Genomic DNA, 20,000 nt, shown 5'->3' with positions numbered 1-20,000 from the left:
GAATGTTTATTAGGGCAGCGTTTTTGTTTACTACAAGGCCACTTCACGGCTCCGTTCACACTGCACACTGCGTCCTTTAAAGGAGAATTCCGTTCGATTTCAACCCGTAGCTCTGTTGTGTGTAAATGTGGAGTGCTGTCAGTAGTGAGAAAAACTAAACCAATCGGTGCTGCCTACACCGTGTTATCCTCCTGCTAGCGTTAGCACCCAACAGGCTGAAACAGGGCAAGTTTTAAACCTGTTTTTAGCCTCTAAACATGCTCTAAATGTCATTACAAGAGCCTCCCCATGTGCAGTGATTCCTTCTGAGTGAACACAGTGAATCTGACTGCAGTAGATGTGACAAAAAGGCATAAAAGTAAAAGTTGTGTTAATCCAGCCAGTGCACATACCTCTGTTTATTTCCTGTTTTCCGGTCAAGTCCACACTAGTCGATTGTTGAACTCATACAATCCAATATTCCAGTCAGATTCCCTGTGTTCACTCAGAAGGAATAACTGCACATGGGAAGGCTCTTGTAATGACATTTCGAGCATGTTTAGAGGCTTAAAACAGGTTTAAAATTTGCCCTGTTTAAGCCTGTTGGATGCTAACGCTAGCAGGAGGATAACACGGTGTAGGCAGCACTGATTGGTTTAGTTTTTCTTGCTACTGACAGCACTCCACATTTACATACAACAGAGATACGGGTTGAAATCAACCGGAATTCTCCTTTAATGTCTAATGTTTCTTTTATATCTTGTTTTATTTCAGATCTTGTGCACAAACAAGATCTGAAATACTGACAAATATGTTGAAGTGAGGACTGATTGTGTAAACCGTTACATTTTGTGGAATTTTTGTTTCGAGTTCACATCTTGACAAGGTGCCCCATTTATTGGCTTTAGGATAGCTGGACATTCACAAATACTGACTGGATCATATCATACCACTGCAGTTAAAACAGGAACTCTACAATTAAGAGACAATTCTTGTGATGATGGTTTCTGCAGTCATGACCTTCATTATTTGATTTAAACTATATAATTTAAGTTACAGAAAAATAAAGTCACATTTTAATAAAATGATTTCTGGGGGATCGGAGGCTCCGTAAAGATGTTTGCGTTCACAGATATCCTCTCTCTTTTTGTCTTTTTGGTCTCTACCAATGTGGTTTGGACAGTGGTGTAGTCTACGTGATACGCAGGTATACGTAGTATATCCACTAAGAAAGCTCCAGGATTTCCATACACCCACCTAAAAATGCCCAATGACACGCAACAACATACTTTGCATTATATTTTGAATTGTCATCTGTGTTTTTCTTCTTCACATAGGCTTAATACAGGTATTTCCACCGTAAATTGATGGAAATGAAGTCGTTGATGCTCAAAACTTCCCTGGGGGAGAACACCCAGACCCCCCACCATGATATGCCCACTCCCAAAAGGCCCATTCTGGCCCATATATACAGTACAGTATACCCACTACAATACATTAGACTACACCACTGAGTTTGGATTAAAACACTCCCAGGACATGAACACCTGTTTCCTGGGTGAAAGTCTTGTGTTTTCTCCTTAACTTCTTCAGGACATGAACACGTGTTTCCTGGGTGAAAGTCTTGTGTTTTCTCCTTAACTTCTTCAGGACATGAACACCTGTTTCCTGGGTGAAAGTCTTGTGTTTTCTCCTTAACTTCTTCAGGACATGAACACCTGTTTCCTGGGTGAAAGTCTTGTGTTTTCTCCTTAACTTCTTCAGGACATGAACACCTGTTTCCTGGTGAAAGTCTTGTGTTTTCTCCTTAACTTCTTCAGGACATGAACACCTGTTTCCTGGCTGAAAGTCTTGTGTTTTCTCCTTAACTTCGCGTGCACGTCGAAATAAGCAAAGCGTCAAAAGCTAAAGTGTAAAAAAACGTCCAAATCTGCATCAAAAGTGTAAAAATAACACACCAAGAAAGCCCCAAAAACAGCATCAAAAACGTTTGAAAAATAGAATATATAGCATAGAAGAATACATTAAAAAAAGTGACGAAAAAAGGGTTGAAAACAGCATCAAAAACGTTTTTAAAAAAGCATCTAAAGCATAGAAAAAAAGCGCCAAAAAGAGGCCAAAAACAGCTAGGGGGCGCTAACTTATGAAACGCTCCTGTGGGTCGGATTAGAGGAACAAACACAGATATGGTTAGGGATGTCCCGATCAGGTTTTTTTGCCCTCGAGTCCGAGTCCGAGTCATTTGATTTTGAGTATCTACCGATACCAAGTCCTGATCCGATACTTCTATAATAATTCAACTTTATAATACCTCCAGACCGCAGACATACTCGGGCTTTCCGCTTCAAGCTGCTTCCGTGTTCTACTTTGCCGGCATTTAACCAATAGCGTCTCTGCAACAAAGTGATGTCATGCAGCACGCATTGCTGTTTCTGTGTGGAGTCAAAAGGGTCTAACTCTGGGCCACCGCATAACTATAGATGTGTTAAAAAATAATGAGAATATATATACATATATATCCGAGTCCTGATCGGGAGGTAACGTCCGATTCCGATCGAGTCTGAAACCACGTGATCGGGCCCGATTTCCGATCACGTGATCGGATCTGGACATCCCTAGATATGGTCGTACGTTTTGGAGGACTTGTAGGTAGTTATTCTCCATTTACAGCAAACAGAATAAATGAAAACATCCTGATCACTTCTCCGTGGTGTTTTTAACAGTGTGAACGGAGCCTCTCTGTCGGTACGCGGTCTGTGCTGCCTGCACGATCCAACATGCACAAGATGTTCGCGCTTACGCAGATGATAATCCTGTTTACGACACTGTTCCATGCTTGCGCACCTTTGCAAAATATATTACGAAAATATGGCGCCAGTTGTGTCGCCTGGCCGTAAAGAGTTTCAACACATGCGTGATAAAAATTGTGTAGGGAAACCGTCACGTTTTCTACTACGTATTTATGCACATATCAGATCGTGCAGGCAGCACAAATCGTGTACCCACACTAGAGTTTAGATTCTCTGCCGAGCCCGAACCGGCCGATTTTGATCAAGCATTTGTGTTTTTTTAATCATGACTTTATTAGCCTTATTCGGTGGGGAGAAAGCTCTGCCTCTCCAGCTTCTCCCGTAGCTCTGGGTGTACGTCCTGCACTGAGTGTGAGGTAAACTGGGCTACATCGTGTCTCCCCCCTCTGCAGCCAGTACATCAGCATGCAGACCGTGGTGAAGGACAGTATTAAAGCGTAAAGTAAAAAAGCCAAAATGCAACCTAGTGGCTTTTTGTGAATGTACAAGAGTCAAACGTTCGTTTAAAAGCATATTTAGGATGGAATCGCCACTTTTAAGATTGACCGTATTCTTGTTTTTCAGTCAAATGGCCTTTTGAATGGGAGAGCTAGGGGCACTTTCATGCTAGCCTCAAAATATCTATTTTTAAAACACTAAAGGTCCTGACACACTGGGCCGATTATCGTCCGTCTGACCGTCTGGCGAGGTCGGTGACTCGAGTCTGGTCGGTGTGTTCGTGCCATCGGGCCGTCCGAGGAGCCGTCGGCCTTCATTTGGGCCGACCTGACATGTTCAGTCAGAGACAGGACAGTCGGGACTCACCCGGAAATGGGGAGCAGATGAGCCGCTCAAAATCTGATGAAAATCTTTTAAACTGACCTTTGTTGATCTGAAATGAAGACAGATTCAGCAACTGCACGGCCTATTTCTCTCTTAAAATGTTTTCAGAAACACGTTTCGGTGAACTATTTTAGTCCAATATGAGATCGTATTCTGAACGAGCCGCCATGACAGTCACAGAACCAAGTGACGCGTTCGTCCAATCAGCTGCCGGTTCTCATTTTCTGGGAAATAATCAGACTGTTAATGGAAACAATACAGAGCAGCGCCGCCTGCTGCTATGGAGACGTATTACGTTTCGCGCACGTGCAGAGCGTCGGCGTCTCCTCAGTGTGTTCTGAGGAAATTTTTGGACCTCGGGGACCCGACTGATCAGTTCGACTGGCTTTACTGCCGACGGTCGGCCGTCTGGTTGGTGTGTCAGGGCCTTAAGAAGGCTCGACACAACATGAGACTTTGCTCCAAGGACCACCAGGGGCTCTACACCTTAACGAAAGCATTAACAACATTGGTTGTGTACACAGAGTTTACTAAAAAGAAAGGTTTTGAGCAACTCACGTTAGCAGTTGGTGTTTACGATATCTGCCATTTTCCCAGTCCAAAATAGGCGATCTCCAAATGCGAATGAACAGAGGAGGAAATGTCATTCTTATATGAGGCTCCTTTTTCAACTACAAGGTCAATATTGTGTTTCACTAACGACAAAACAACGAATTATCCATGCATTAATATGGAACTAAGCTTTAGGAGCTTTCCATCTTTACTCTCCTCCCTCGACTATTTTTGACTGGCTCGATAGACGGAGACCGGAAGAACAACTGCTACGTGAGTTGTTAAAACCTCTTTTTAGTAAACTCTGGGTACACAACCAATGTTGTCAATGCTTCTGTTAAGGTGTAGAGCCCCTGGTGATACTGGGAGCAAAGTCTCATGTTGTGTCGAGCCTTCTTAGTGGTTTAAAAATAGTTATTTTGAGGCTAGCATCAAAGTGCCCCTAGCACTCCCATTCAAAAGGCCATTTGACCGAAAAATGAGAATTTGGTACATCTTAAAAGTGGCGATTCCATCCTAAATATGCTTTTAAATGAAAGTTTGACTCCTGTACATTCACAAAAAGACCCTAGGTTGCATTTTGGCGAGAGTTACGCTTTAATTAGGTGATCGAGACCAGAAAGTCTCCTATATGGTTTTACGTTTCTTCATTCGGATCCGTTTGCAATCCGTTTTGAATAAACTAACTGTACGTCCACACCGCCGCCGACTTGAGCTGCAAAGAAGCTCTGGCCGCCCGGTCAAGGACGCTGGTCAGAAAGTCCGGGGAAGCTGTTTGAGGCTTTGGCCGCTCTGACGTAGCAGCATTCTATGTTCATCATGGAAAAAGATCAAGCAGCCACTGCACGGCCAATACACTGACACTAGAAACCTTTTATAAATGACGTATATAATGACAGAATGTGTATTGGTTGTTGGTCGCAGCGGTGTCTGTTAGCAGTTAGCTCGCTCGTTAGCCGCTGAACCGCAGCAGCGTGCAGGCAGAGCGAGCAGCCGCCAGCTGTTGATCCGTGCAGGACTTCACCGTGAGCGGACTGTTTAGAGACCATGTGACCGGCAGGTAACGTTAACTGGTCCCTATACGCAAATATCAGAAATGATAGGGAACCCAGCAACGGCCATGATGAGCTTCTCCTCCTTTTTCTCTGAACTAATGTTTTGGTAGGAACCAAAGTTTACATCGTATGTTTCTCTGGAATCGGCGTCAGTTTCTCTGACGCCGACAGATTTTCCGCTCCTTGCAGCTGAGAGAAGCAGCTTCCATTGAAAATTAATAACTTCCTGTATCTTTAGAAGATCAAGTCGGCGGCGGTGTGGACGGACAGTTACAGCAGTTTACATGCTTCGTCCTTGTTGCATTATTCATTAAGATAATTCTAATCGGGCTCGGGCTCATAATTACAGTTAATGTGTCGGGCCGGGCCAGGCTCGGACACAACGTGCACGGGCTCAGGTAGGTCGGGCTTGATTTTTTGGGCCAGATCTAAGCTCTTACCCACACTCACATACACTGATTACATGATTTAGGGCAGAAGGACTGTTTGGTTTTAGGAACTCTGTGTTTTTTGGCTGAAGTTAAAATGACTTTTGACACAAGTTCCAGCGGGAGAAACATTACAAATTCAGACATTTTGCAGCGTTTTGTGCCTTAGAAAACGCTCTGTGATCCGTCTGTCTGACCGCGTGCCGGTGTACAGTTTATACTTTGAATATTTTATACAGTTTGGGTGTTTTTTTTCAGAGGGTGAACGTGTGTCATGGTTTGTCCCAGCATGTGGAACGAGGCAGGTTTAGTTTTTGTCGCCGCGTCACTGTTTTTGTGAGAGTTTGAACTGGTTTTTGTGTTGATGAGTTGAAAGTGAAAAACTGTATTAATGTCACATTTCGAAGGATGGAAAGAAGCTGAAGTAAGTTTAAAAATCACCTGGTTGTTGGAGCTTCAGCTGTTTCAAACATTTGTTTAAAAGGTTTTTAAGTATTTGATGAATATCTGTGTTGCAAGCTGAATAAATTGAGCACTTCAAACACTTGAAACGTTTGCTGTGAAGTTATTTTTCTGCCCATTTAAAGGGGAACTACCGTTTTTTTTTCAACATGGACCCAATTGTCCTATGTTCTTGTGTCTAAGTGACTGATGGGAACAACAATCTTTGACATTGGTCCAGTATTAAGAGAGATGAGGGAGAAACAAGCTACAATGTAAGTTAATAGGGCAATTGTCCAGCTTGTATTTACCTTCATAAAAGTGCTCGTTTTGCTGCTGACAGACTCAGATTATTATTCTAAGTGTCTGACAACATTATGAAAGGATCCCTACAGAGATAGACCTTTCAGTTAAAGAGTAAGATCCTTTTAGTTTAACATGAAACTGCTCAGAAATCACCTTCACCAAACTTTCTTTCTGCTGCTCGATTACCGTTTTCGGCTGCATATTTTACTACCTGCAGTTTGAAATCTGCAGAATAGGATTTTCTTTTCTTTCTCGGTTGTCTTTAGGAGCAGCATATAGTTGTCACAAGCCTAGAGCGCCTCTCGCGACTTTAGATGGTAATGTTTTCAGTATGAATTAACATTTAAAAACATGTTAAATTATATATATTTTGATATATAAGTCGCACCTGACTATAAGTCGCAGGACCAGCCAAAGTATGAAAAAAAGTGCGACTTATAGTCCGGAAAATATGGTAAGTAAAAACTTTGAAAAGCGTCAAAAAGGTTTAAAATAAAAATGTAGAAAAAAAGGATCAAGAAAGAAAAAAGAAATTCTCAAAAAAGTGTCAACAGAGGAAGGAAACATAGCGAGGAAAAGGACAGGACAACATATTTTCAACATACAACATAAAAAGTGTAAAAAAAAAAATTTGAACGTGTCATATAAGTGTCAACAGAGGAAGGAAACGATGGAGGAAGAAGAGAAGAGACGAAGAGGAGGAAGAGGTGCTGTGTCTTAGTTGGTTAAAGCGCCTGTCTAGTAAACAGGAGGTTGTGGGTTTAAATCCCAGCAGCGCCTCTTTGAAACTGTCCCGGCGGTGACGTCTCTCGCCTAAATAAACCCAAACGTAACTGCAGCACGGTGACAAGTTGAAGGAGCTCTCTGTTAGTTCTGATAATGGTTACACAACTTTATACCAGATGTTCCTTTTACTAACAGTTTTTCAATTATCCAACATTTATTACGTCCAAAAAGAAATTCTGCATCACATGATACCTTTGCCTGGTCCTATCAGACTCTGGTCCATTAGCCTGGTCCTACCAGACTAGACTCTGGTCCACTAGCCTGGTCCTACCAGACTCTGGTCCATTAGCCTGGTCCTACCAGACTCTGGTAAATTAGCCTGGTCCTACCAGACTCTGGTACACTAGCCTGGTCCTACCAGACTCTGGTCCATTAGCCTGGTCCTACCAGACTCTGGTACACTAGCCTGGTCCTACCAGACTCTGGTCCATTAGCCTGGTCCTACCAGACTCTGGTACACTAGCCTGGTCCTACCAGACTCTGGTACACTAGCCTGGTCCTACCAGACTCTGGTAAATTAGCCTGGTCCTACCAGACTCTGGTACATTAGCCTGGTCCTACCAGACTCTGGTACACTAGCCTGGTCCTACCAGACTCTGGTCCATTAGCCTGGTCCTACCAGACTCTGGTACACTAGCCTGGTCCTACCAAACTCTGGTCCATTAGCCTGGTCCTACCAGACTCTGGTCCACTAGCCTGGTCCTACCAGACTCTGGTCCTGCCAGACTCTGGTCCACTAGCCTGGTCCTGCCAGACTCTGGTCCACTAGCCTGGTCCTACCAGCCATAACCAATCGCTAACGTTTGGTCGTGACGTACGTCATGCGCATGTGCAACAAGAGGGGAGACCGACAACAACTATCGGCTTATATTTAGCATTAGCATCGCTAGCATTAGCCTTAGCCTTAGCTAACTCCTTCACCACTAACGGAGCGAGCTGGAAAATCAAACTGTTCCTGAACCCCGTGGGGAGGAGGGCCACAACATCATGGCCCCCAACACAACTCAGCAAAGATTGTTCTTGCTCAGGCTTTAACTTCTGAATATTCGGCAGTGTTGCCACAACGAACCAAATGGCTTCGCTCGCATCTTTCTCCGCCGCCATTACGGAACTACAACTCAAACTAGCGCACGTCACGACCTCAACGTCATCGTTCTCAGCCACTCCCTCTGTTCGCTGATTGGACCGCCAAATATTTGACCGGAGAAAACCCAAGAATATACTACAAACCCAGACGGAGTACTGAAGGGAAATGAAAATTGAGCGGAAGTAAGTAGGAGGGCGGAGCCAGGCTAATGATACCTGGGTTCAAGACACATATGTCAGTCCCTCCAGAAAAACGCAATTATGCGATCTCATAGTTCAATGCATAATCAGCCATATTTATGCATTTTTTTCAAATACGCTGCACTTTCGCTGCATAAATTGCCGATTTCCGCGCAAAATATGCGGGGCTTGCATGATTTCATAATCCCCACATTTTCGTTGCAAAAAAGTCACACATATATCTTAGCAGAAAGTTGAAAAATGTTGCGTTTACTTCACACAAGAGCAGCCAATTTCCCCTGTTGCCATGGGAACGTTATGAAGTGACGTAATTACGCATCATGAACATCATCAAAAAGCTGCAAACCCTGTGATGAAGCCATGATGAAACCGCAGTTTTTGCAAGTTCACGCAATTTCATCGCATAAAATTGCATAAATATCCCGCATGTTCCATTGCATTTTTTAAGAAAACGTGCCGCATAATCAAGGATTTTTGCCCGCAACAATCACAAAAAAACGCCGCATTTTTCTGGAAGGACTGATACATTATATCTGGGTTATAAATGGGTTCGAGACACACATTATAAATGGGTTCAAGACACATACGTTATAAATGGGTCCAAGACACATAGGTTATAAATGGGTCCAAGACACATACATTATAAATGGGTCCAAGACACATACATTATAAATGGGTCCAAGACACATAGGTTATAAATGGGTCCAAGACACATACGTTATAAATGGGTCCAAGACACATACGTTATAAATGCGTCCAAGACACATACGTTATAAATGGGTCCAAGACACATACGTTATATATGGGTCCAAGACACATAGGTTATAAATGGGTTCAAGACACACGTTATATATGGGTCCAAGACACATAGGTTATAAATGGGTCCAAGACACATAGGTTATAAATGGGTTCAAGACACACGTTATATATGGGTCCAAGACACATAGGTTATAAATGGGTTCAAGACACACGTTATATATGGGTCCAAGACACATACGTTATAAATGGGTCCAAGACACATACGTTATAAATGCGTCCAAGACACATACGTTATAAATGGGTCCAAGACACATACGTTATATATGGGTCCAAGACACATAGGTTATAAATGGGTTCAAGACACACGTTATATATGGGTCCAAGACACATAGGTTATAAATGGGTCCAAGACACATAGGTTATAAATGGGTTCAAGACACACGTTATATATGGGTCCAAGACACATAGGTTATAAATGGGTCCAAGACACATAGGTTATAAATGGGTTCAAGACACATAGGTTATAAATGGGTTCAAGACACATAGGTTATAAATGGGTCCAAGACACATACATTATAAATGGGTCCAAGACACATACATTATAAATGGGTCCAAGACACATAGGTTATAAATGGGTCCAAGACACATACGTTATAAATGGGTCCAAGACACATACGTTATAAATGCGTCCAAGACACATACGTTATAAATGGGTCCAAGACACATACGTTATATATGGGTCCAAGACACATAGGTTATAAATGGGTTCAAGACACACGTTATATATGGGTCCAAGACACATAGGTTATAAATGGGTCCAAGACACATAGGTTATAAATGGGTTCAAGACACACGTTATATATGGGTCCAAGACACATAGGTTATAAATGGGTCCAAGACACATAGGTTATAAATGGGTTCAAGACACACGTTATATATGGGTCCAAGACACATAGGTTATAAATGGGTCCAAGACACATAGGTTATAAATGGGTTCAAGACACATAGGTTATAAATGGGTTCAAGACACATAGGTTATAAATGGGTCCAAGACACATAGGTTATAAATGGGTCCAAGACACATACGTTATAAATGGGTTCAAGACACATACGTTATAAATGGGTTCAAGACACATACATTATATATGGGTTCAAGACACATACGTTATAAATGGGTTCAAGACACATACATTATATATGGGTTCACCTGCATCAAAAAAGGGTAAAAAACAACAACTTTGAAAGCCTCATCCTTCTTCCGTTACAGGCCATAAACCAGTTTTGATGGTCCAAAGTAAATTTCATTAGCGGTTACATTTTTTCAATTATTAATGAGTGTTTTTCATTTAAAGGTTTGACTACGTGCTTATTCAGTAGACCATTTAGTGTTCTCCACAATCCCAGACTTTCATATTGCATGCTTGTTTACATGGAAAGCAAATATATAATGGCATATATCTATGTCGAGACGGTGGAAACAGCTGTTTCAACCATCCCGACCTGCCTGTAACTCCATGTATTTTAAGTAAATGCACAAATATCTGTGTTTATACAATAATTATGGAGGTGAGACATGGAAAAGCAGTTTTAGAAAGATGAAAATATATTTGAGCCCACCAGGTAGGGGGTTGAGTTTTCCCATGTTATCCTATGGAGACTGACTGGCTGGGGGTCGTTAAGGTCCCATGTTATCCTATGGAGACTGATGGGCTGAGGGTCGTTAAGGTCCCATGTTATCGACTGACAGGCTGGGGGTCGTTAAGGTCCCATGTTATCCTATGGAGACTGATGGGCTGGGGGTCATTAAGGTCCCATGTTATCCTATGGAGACTGATGGGCTGGGGGTCGTTAAGGTCCCATGTTATCGACTGACAGGCTGGGGGTCGTTAAGGTCCCATGTTATCCTATGGAGACTGACAGGCTGGGGGTCGTTAAGGTCCCATGTTATCGACTGATGGGCTGGGGGTCGTTAAGGTCCCATGTTATGCTATGGAGACTGACGGGCTGGGGGTCGTTAAGGTCCCATGTTATCCTATGGAGACTGATGGGCTGGGGGTCGTTAAGGTCCCATGTTATCGACTGACGGGCTGGGGGTCGTTAAGGTCCCATGTTATCCTATGGAGACTGACGGGCTGGGGGTCGTTAAGGGCCCATGTTATCCTATGGAGACTGACGGGCTGGGGGTCGTTAAGGTCCCATGTTATCCTATGGAGACTGACGGGCTGGGGGTCGTTAAGGTCCCATGTTATCGACTGACAGGCTGGGGGTCGTTAAGGTCCCATGTTATCCTATGGAGACTGACAGGCTGGGGGTCATTAAGGGCACTTATTTGGATGTGCAGTGCCCTAACCCACATAAAAACCTAGTGAAACGACATTTTCCACAATAGAAACGTGATATAAATGGGAAAACTTACTGTTCTAGCTATAAAAATGGCAGAATCATTCACAGTGCATGATATTTCAATAACCGCTTCATGATGACAGCGATTAGTTGTTAACAGACATTCACGAAGACGTATAGCCCAGCAACTATCTATCTAAAATAACACCTTTTGGGAGTACCATTCATGATATGTAGTAAAATATTTAAGTTGTGGGGAGTTTATATGGCTTAAACTGTATGTTTCATCAGTCCCCCCATGCTGTTTCAATACGCACGTCCCACTTTTGCTGTAATAATTCCTGAACTGTATTTGACAGATGACAGGTGTAGGTTGCTAGTGACAAAATATTAGCTTTTAGTGCGATAGGATCGCTTTGTAAATTACGTTTAATTAAAAAGTGTTTCAACTGTCCCGGCTCTCCCCTACTTGTACTCTGCACAATGACAATAAAGTTGAATCTAATCTAATCTAATAGTCTAGCTAGCTGTCTGGATTTACCCTGCAGAGATCTGAGGAGTTAACCATAGTCCTCAGAAATCAGCCGGAGGTTAGAACGCCAACACAAAGAAAGAGGAAGGGGACGGATATCCGGCAGAATTTCCATCGGCAACGGAGCAATCCCAGAAGTGGAACGTCGTGGATATAGCCTGTGTCTCAAAGTGCCTACTTGCACACTTCAAACACTTAGTTTTAAGTATATAGTGTACACCAGTGGTTCTCAAACTTTTTTCAATAATGTCCCCCTTTTGAATTGTTTCTTTAAGCCAAGTACCCCCTGACCAGCGCTAATCATTTTCGGTAGGAAAAAGTCTATATAAACAGGAACAGTACAGCACTGTCAGCGATAGATTTACTAAACAACAGCCTTGTACCTGGAAAACATTTAAATGCTGATGAGAGAAGGAGGCAAAAACTGTAAAAAAGACAAAAACTTGGAAAAAAGATGGTAGAAAGAAGGAAGGAAGGAAGGCAAGAACAGGTCGAAAATGGTATCAAAAACTTCAAAAACAGCGACATAAGAAGAAAAAAGCGAGAAATTTGTAAAAAGTAGAAGGAAGGAAGGCAAGAATAGGTCCAAATAAGGAGACACAAATGTCACATTTTTGGTAGGAAAAAAAAAAAAAGTCTACATAAAGAGGAACAATGTTCTGGACAACAGCCTTGTAACTATTAAACATTTAGTTAAATATCTCACGTACCCCCTGCAGTCCTCCAGAGTACCCCTAGGGGGACACGGACCCCCATTTGAGAACCACTGGTGTAGATAACGCAAAAAGTCAGTGAAAGTACTCGGATGACCCCCTAACAATGGTCAAAAAGTTTAGTGTGGAACGATGGACACTACACACACTTAACCGGCGCCGTCTTGACTACAAAGCGGAAGGGGGAGGGACAAGGGACGTCGACCGGCAGCTGATTGGACGAACACGTCACGTGGGTCTGGCTTCTCCCGGATTTCACAACCGACCATAATGGCGGCTCGTTCAGAATACGATCTCATATTTTACGAAGATAGTTCACAGAAACGTGTTTCTGAAAACATTTTAAGAGAGAAATAGGCCGTGCAGTTGCTGAATCGGTCTTCATTTCAGATCAACAAAGGTCAGTTTGAAAGATTTTCGTCAGATTTTGAGAGGCTCATCCGCTCCCCATTGAGTGAGTCCCAACTGCCCTGTCCCCGACTGAAAGATTTTCGTCAGATTTTGAGAGGCGGTGAGCCGAGCCGACCGCTACTCATTTCCGGTAAGTGTTTTAACGTAAGTGTTCCTTTTTGGGACAATACTAACCATCAAAAGTGGGCACTACGGCAGGAAGTGGTCAGTGACCGTTAGCAGTGTACTGACGGAAGTATGTGGAATGAGACGCAGTCATAGACTATGAAGAAAACAGTGAAGCACAGCTGCTGGGTCTTAGTTGGTTAAAGTTGAAGTTGAAGTTGAAATGTCTTTAATGTCTCCAAGGTGCAATTTGGTTCACAACATGTAGCCAACACATAAACATTAGCACAGAAAAAGCACATCAAACCTAAAATAGTAAATAGATAAAAACATAAATACACATGTACACTACACTTAAAAAGATGACAAATATATGCTGTGAAATGGACAGGGATGGCAGATGACCTACAGGTTGTTGAGAAACCCAACAGCTGATGGTACAAATGATCTCAGGTATCTGTTAGACTGGGCACGTTTTCGGGAGGTATACCTCCTTCCAGATGGTAGGAGGCATAACTCAGAGTGTAGTGGGTGAGTGGTGTTAGCCAAAATGGCCGTTGCCCTCTGTGTGGCTCTGGCCTCACTGACCTAATGCTGTTGAGGTCAGTGCCAATTATTGATCCATATTAATTCCAAGATATTGGGTTACTCTTAGAGAGAAGACACACCAGCCCAAAAATCGGGCGTCGGACTGTCTGGCAAGGTCGGTGACTTGAGTCTGTTCCGTGTGTCCCGTGCCGTCGTCCGTTGGAGGAGCCGTCGGCCTTCATTTTGGCTGACCTGACATGTTCAGTCAGAGACAGGACAGTCGGGACTCACCCGGAAATGGGGAGCGGGATGAGCCTCTCAAAATCTGATGAAAATCTTTTAAACCAGGGGTCTCAAACTCAACTTACCTGGGGGCCGCTGGAGGTAGAGTCTGGGTCAGGCTGGGCCGCATCACGTATGATGTCATATTCCTTGTACACCGCAACTTTCCCTGTGCGTATGAGACATGTAGGAGTGCTCCTGTGCTCGAAAAAAAAATATTCTGTCTCCCACTTTCACTGAAATTGCCTGTGCTTGTCGCCAACCTTTCTCTTCACGGCACGTTTTGAGAGACATGACTGGAACTGGGTGATGGCATATATTTTCCGTCACTCCGAAATACGTTTCAACCAAGTGACTAACGTTGATACTTGCCCAGGTACTTCATTGACAACAAACGCCGCTGTCAGGAGACTGTAAGTGACACGCAAAAAAGGTGCGTTTCAGAACAACGCGAGAGCCACATTAACACTAAACTTTGATGTCAAGTAGGGGGCCACAAAATATCATCCCGTGGGCCTCAATTGGCCCCCGGGCCACGAGTTTAAGACCCATGTTTTAAACTGATCTTTGTTGATCTGAAATGAAGACAGATTCAGCAACTGCACGGCCTATTTCTCTCTGAAAAAATGTTTTCAGAAACACGTTTCGGTGAACTATTTTAGTCCAATATGAGATCGTATTCTGAACGAGCCGCCATGACAGTCTGGCTGTGAATTTCTGGAGAAAAAAGACCCACTTGACGCGTTCGTCCAATCAGCTGCCGGTTCTCATTTTCTGGGAAATAATCAGACTGTTAATGGAAACAATACAGAGCAGTGCCGCCTGCTGCTATGGAGACGTATTACGTTTTGTGCACGCTCAGAGCGTACACTCAAGTTGGCGTCTCCTCAGTGTGTTCTGAGTAACTTTTTGGACCTAGGGGACTCGACTGATCAGTTCGACTGACTTTACTGCCGACGGTCGGCCGTCTGGTTGGTGTGTCAGGGCCCTAAACTATTACTCTTGAATTCCTGCAGTTAGATCAAACATGACAAACGAGATACGAAGGACATTAGACAAATACGAACAAACGCGGCTACTGCTGTATGTCGCCACCGCAAAGGCAGCGCCATCCCGCAACAGCCTGTCCAGGAAACAGGAGGTCCTGGGTTCAAATCCCAGCAGCACCTCAGCCAGGAGAGCAGTCTGAAGAATACTGTGTCGTCTGTGTAGAAATGAAAGAAGACGGAGAGAGAAAAGACTGTGACACAAACTCACAAAAGTCCCAAAAAATATCCTTTCAGATAAATATTTCAACATGATATTTGACTTTATATCTTCCACTTGTCCTCCAGTCGACCAACAAGCAATTTTTTGTTTTTCTGGGTCAAAATTTAAAATGAAAACTCTTTTTTTAATGTTTTGGTCATCACACACACACGTATGGACACACACAGACACAGACACACACACACACACACACACACACACACACACACACACACACACACACACACACACACACACAGTACAACCAGTGTGACAGTAAACATCTTAAAACTTACTGTCACACCCATTCATCTTGTTACTTAGATGCTAAATACTTGATTATGTTTTTTATTCTTTATTAAAAATATGAACATATTTAATATAATTTATATTTTTACTTTTTATTAACTTGAATGTATTCTAATTTATTTTTTATTTTTATAATAATCTTATTTTTTTATTATTCATTTATTTTATTGTTTCATTATTTTATTTTTTTTAAATATAATTTTATTTAATTTAATTTAATTTATTTTTAATTAAATTTAAATTTAAGTTTTTTAAATTTTTAGAATTTTTTTATTTTATTTTATTTTATTTTATTTTATTTTATTTTATTTTATTTGTGTGATGTTCCATTGATCACCACCAGAGGGCGCCTGGGTCTCTTTGAGATTTCAAAATAAAAGCTCTGCAGGGCTCTCTTTGCAGTAAAGTGGAACTAAAGAGCTCTCACTCTGCCTCTGTGTCGGGAGACCAAAATAACAATCACAAAACACTAAAGGTACACTGAACACAAAATGTTAATCATTTAATTCATCATTGACCCAAAATAAAGCCTCCGTTTTTTTAACATTTAGATTTTTCAACTGTATTTATTTTATGTTTTAGTTCATTTTTTCAACATGAAAGTTAACTGTTATTTTGTCTAAATGTTGCCACACACTGCCAAGAATAAAGTTTTGCTCTGGAAAGACACACACACACACACACACACACACACACACACACACACACACACACACACACACACACACACACACACACACACACACACACACACACACACACACACACACACACACACAGACACAGACAGACACACACACACACACACACACACACACACACAGACAGACACACACACACACACACACACACACACACACACACACACACACAGAAACGCAGACACACACGTATGTACACACAGAAACGCAGACACACACGTATGTACACACACATACACACACACACACACACAGAAACACAGACACACACAGACACACACGTATGTACACACACACACACACACACACACACACAGACACACACATACACAGACACACTCACACACGCACGCACACACACACACACACACACACACACACACACACACACACACACACACACACACACACACATAGACACACACATACACACTCACACACACACACACACACACACACACACACACACACACACACACACACACACAACTTTATTCATTTGGAGACGTACATTTAGTTTAAAAAAGTCTAAAAATACTGTAATCAGACTATAACGTTTTTTTAAATTGTAAAATGCAATGGGCCCTAATTTGCTAAACAATCCGAGAAATTAATAGTATACAACTAATTTATGTGTGCAGATGTTAAAAAAAAAACAAACTTTTTACACGAAATTCCATTAGAAAATTTTCACTTTTAAAATTAAATCTCATTTGAAGATACCGGAAAGGTGAAAAAGCGAGCGCATGCGTGGTGGGTCAACACCCTCTCTTGCCTACCAGTAGTTCGGCCTTTTGTTTTGAACCACAGAGTGATCCGTCGTCTCAGTTACAGACGATCTTTGTCAGGCTGGTATTTGCTCTCCTCCATCATCAAACGGCCCAAACCGCAGACCGACTGAGCAGGGAGCAGAGGAGTGTACTTCGCCGAATATTACTACAAATAACGCTGGGAAATTACGCTTTTCTGTCGTGTTATTATGGTTGGGATTTGGAATTTAACTTCTACGATGAAATAACGTCGAAAGGACCGGTACATTCACAGAGGAATTAAGAGAAAAGGGAGAAAAAGGTAAGGCAGAATCCCAAAACTTCATTCCCAGCCTGCGGGTCTGAGCCCGACTTTTGGGCTTCGTCTATTTGCTGGAGCTAACATAGTCTCTGGGTTGGAGTACTTCGTGTTTACGATTTGTCGAGTTTAAAACAGCCGAACTTGTATACTTGACTTTGTGGTTATTTTTTTTTTTAAAGTACATTTGCATATTTCTTATAAAATTGAGTATGTATCAAAGTTTTGGAAATAAGTTACCAAAAACAAAAAAGGAAGTTCGGCGAACAGATTTTGTGTGTGTGAGTGTGTTGGCGCCAGGAGATAGACGGATCCTACTGGCTGCTGTCGTGTAAAAAAAAAAAAGTTTGTTGTTTTGAAAACCACACTTTACAATCATCAACAAATAATTAAATTAACTTCATTTATCACGACAATGTTGGCCGAAGTGAGTGAAGTTTGTCTGGGGAGGATATTTGTTGACTTGTTAGCCACATTCCTCGTTAAGCTAACTTTGCTCCATAGTTTAACGTTACACACACACCGATACATATCTAGCTAGTTTTCGTTGCTCGGCTGTAATTATCTTCATTTTAATCAGTTTTATGGTCAAAAGTTATGGTTTTCTCAAAGTACAGTTACGTGATACGAGCTAACGTTTGAGCTAACGGGATACTTTGCCGATATTTGACCAACTTTGTGTCATAATACTGTTTGTTGTATGTGTAAATATGAACTTCTGTTAAACGTCCCTCTTTCTTAACTTAGCCAACGGATTAGAACGTTACCATACCAACGGCCAGCAGAACGTAGTGACGCGTTTTGCGTCATTTTGAGTTGAATTGGAGAAAAGACTGATTACTCGATTACTGAAATTGTTGTGGATTAATTTTCTGTTGAGTAACCAAGGGCGTAACTTTGGGGGGGGCATGTCGGCATGGATTCAGAAAACTCAGTCCTTCCAGAAAAATGTGGAGTGTTTTGTGTGATTGTTGCGGCCAAAAATCCTTGATTATGCGGCACGTTTTCTTAAAAAATGCGATGGAATATGCGGGATATTAATGCAATTTCATGAGATGAAATTGCAGGAACTTGCAAAGACTGCGGTGTCATCACGGCTTCATCGCGGGGTTTGCAGCTTTTCGATGATGTTCACGTCACGTAATTGTCAGTCCCTCCAGAAAAACGTGATTATGCGATCGCATAATTCAACGCATAATCAGCCAAAGTCTGCATATTTGTGCAGGGGCCACATTTTTTCAAATACGCCGCACTTTTGCTGCATAAATTGCCGCATAAATTGCCGATTTCCGCGCAAAATATGCGGGGCTTGCATGATTTCATAATCCCCGCATTTTCGTAGCAAAAAAGTCCCATATATCTTAGCAGAAAGTTGAAAAATGTTGCGTTTACTTCACACAAGAGCAGCCATTTACCCCTGTTGCCATGGGAACGTTATGAAGTGACGTAATTACGCGACGTGAACATCATCGAAAAGCTGCAAACCCCGCGATGAAGCCACGATGAAACCGCAGTTTTTGCAAGTTCCCGCAATTTCATCACATAAAATTGCATAAATATCCCGCATATTCCATCGCATTTTTTAAGAAAACGTGCCGCATAATCAAGGATTTTTACCCGCAACAATCACAAAAAAACTCTTCTGGAAGGACTGTATTACGTCACTTCATAACGTCCCCATGGCAACAGGGGAAAATGGCTGTTCTTGTGTGAAGTAAACGCAACATTTTTCAACTTTCTGCTAAGATATGTGTGACTTTTTTGCAATGAAAATGCGGGGATTATGAAATCATGCAAGCCCCGCATATTTTGCGCGGAAATCAGCAATTTATGCGGCGAAAGTGCGGCGCATTTGAAAAAATGCGGCCCCCCCCCCGCATAAATATGCAGACTTTGGCTGATTATGCATTGAATTATGCGATCACATGATCACGTTTTTCTGGAGGGACTGAAAAGGCGTGAAAAACTCCCTCAAAAAAAACTTATAGAAAGGCGACAGAGTTGTTGAAAATTTGTCCAAAAAATGTCACAAAAAAAAAAAGCAGAGAATGGGATTTTTTGGGGGGGAGGAGGCAGTACAAATCTGTCAGAGAATGAGACCGTGTAAAAGCCAGAAGTCCCAAAGTTTACATCAACATAAAGGTGAACAAAATCGCAAGAAATCTCGTCTTTTTCACTTCCTGTTGTTTTTTAACGGCCCGACACAGTTCTTGTTTTCCGTCAGATCGTTTATAAATGTCGACGTTTCTGACGGCGCTTAAAGGCAGCCCTAAAAAGATTTACCAGTAGCGGTTTTTGTGACTATTTAAACAGCATGTGAACGTCTCTTCTGTGGAGTTAAATTTGTCTGAAAAAAGAGGAAAGAAGTAGTTTTTTTTTTTAATCCATTACCGCAAGGGAACTTCCTGTATGAAGTCACTTAATGTCAAGAAATAGCTTTTCTCATTTGATGTTCCTGTTTTTGTCGCAGTCTTGACGTCAGTGTTTAGATCAGAGGGCGAAACGCCAGAGCAGGGGGAATGAGAGGGGGGAAAC

General features: G+C 42.2%; 2 protein-coding genes and 1 non-coding gene across 5 annotated transcripts in view; all 3 read left to right on the top strand.

Annotated features, from left to right (window-relative positions):
• The window catches only part of LOC116052816 (LIM domain-binding protein 3-like), an 89,917-nt gene extending 74,536 nt beyond the window's left edge, over window positions 1-15,381 (top strand). For both annotated transcript variants that reach the window (XM_035992017.1, XM_035992018.1), the window contains one exon: window positions 15,370-15,381. The gene's annotated coding sequence lies outside the window, so the exon portion shown is untranslated. The remainder of the gene's footprint in view (window positions 1-15,369) is intronic.
• On the top strand, window positions 7,100-7,173 carry trnat-agu. Its single transcript has one exon. It is a non-coding gene; the product is annotated as a tRNA-Thr (tRNA).
• Window positions 15,382-17,224: 1,843 nt separating the features above from the next.
• LOC116056237 (bone morphogenetic protein receptor type-1A) overlaps window positions 17,225-20,000 on the top strand; it is a 69,355-nt gene continuing 66,579 nt past the window's right edge. The window contains exon 1 of one of the 2 annotated variants that reach the window (XM_031308393.2): window positions 17,225-17,468. The gene's annotated coding sequence lies outside the window, so the exon portion shown is untranslated. The remainder of the gene's footprint in view (window positions 17,469-20,000) is intronic. The other variant, XM_031308392.2, reaches the window with a different exon arrangement.

The sequence above is a fragment of the Sander lucioperca genome, chromosome 15, assembly GCF_008315115.2.
Source record: "Sander lucioperca isolate FBNREF2018 chromosome 15, SLUC_FBN_1.2, whole genome shotgun sequence".
Taxonomy (NCBI): Eukaryota; Metazoa; Chordata; class Actinopteri; order Perciformes; family Percidae; genus Sander; species Sander lucioperca.
This window is presented reverse-complemented; position numbering and strand designations above follow the sequence as displayed.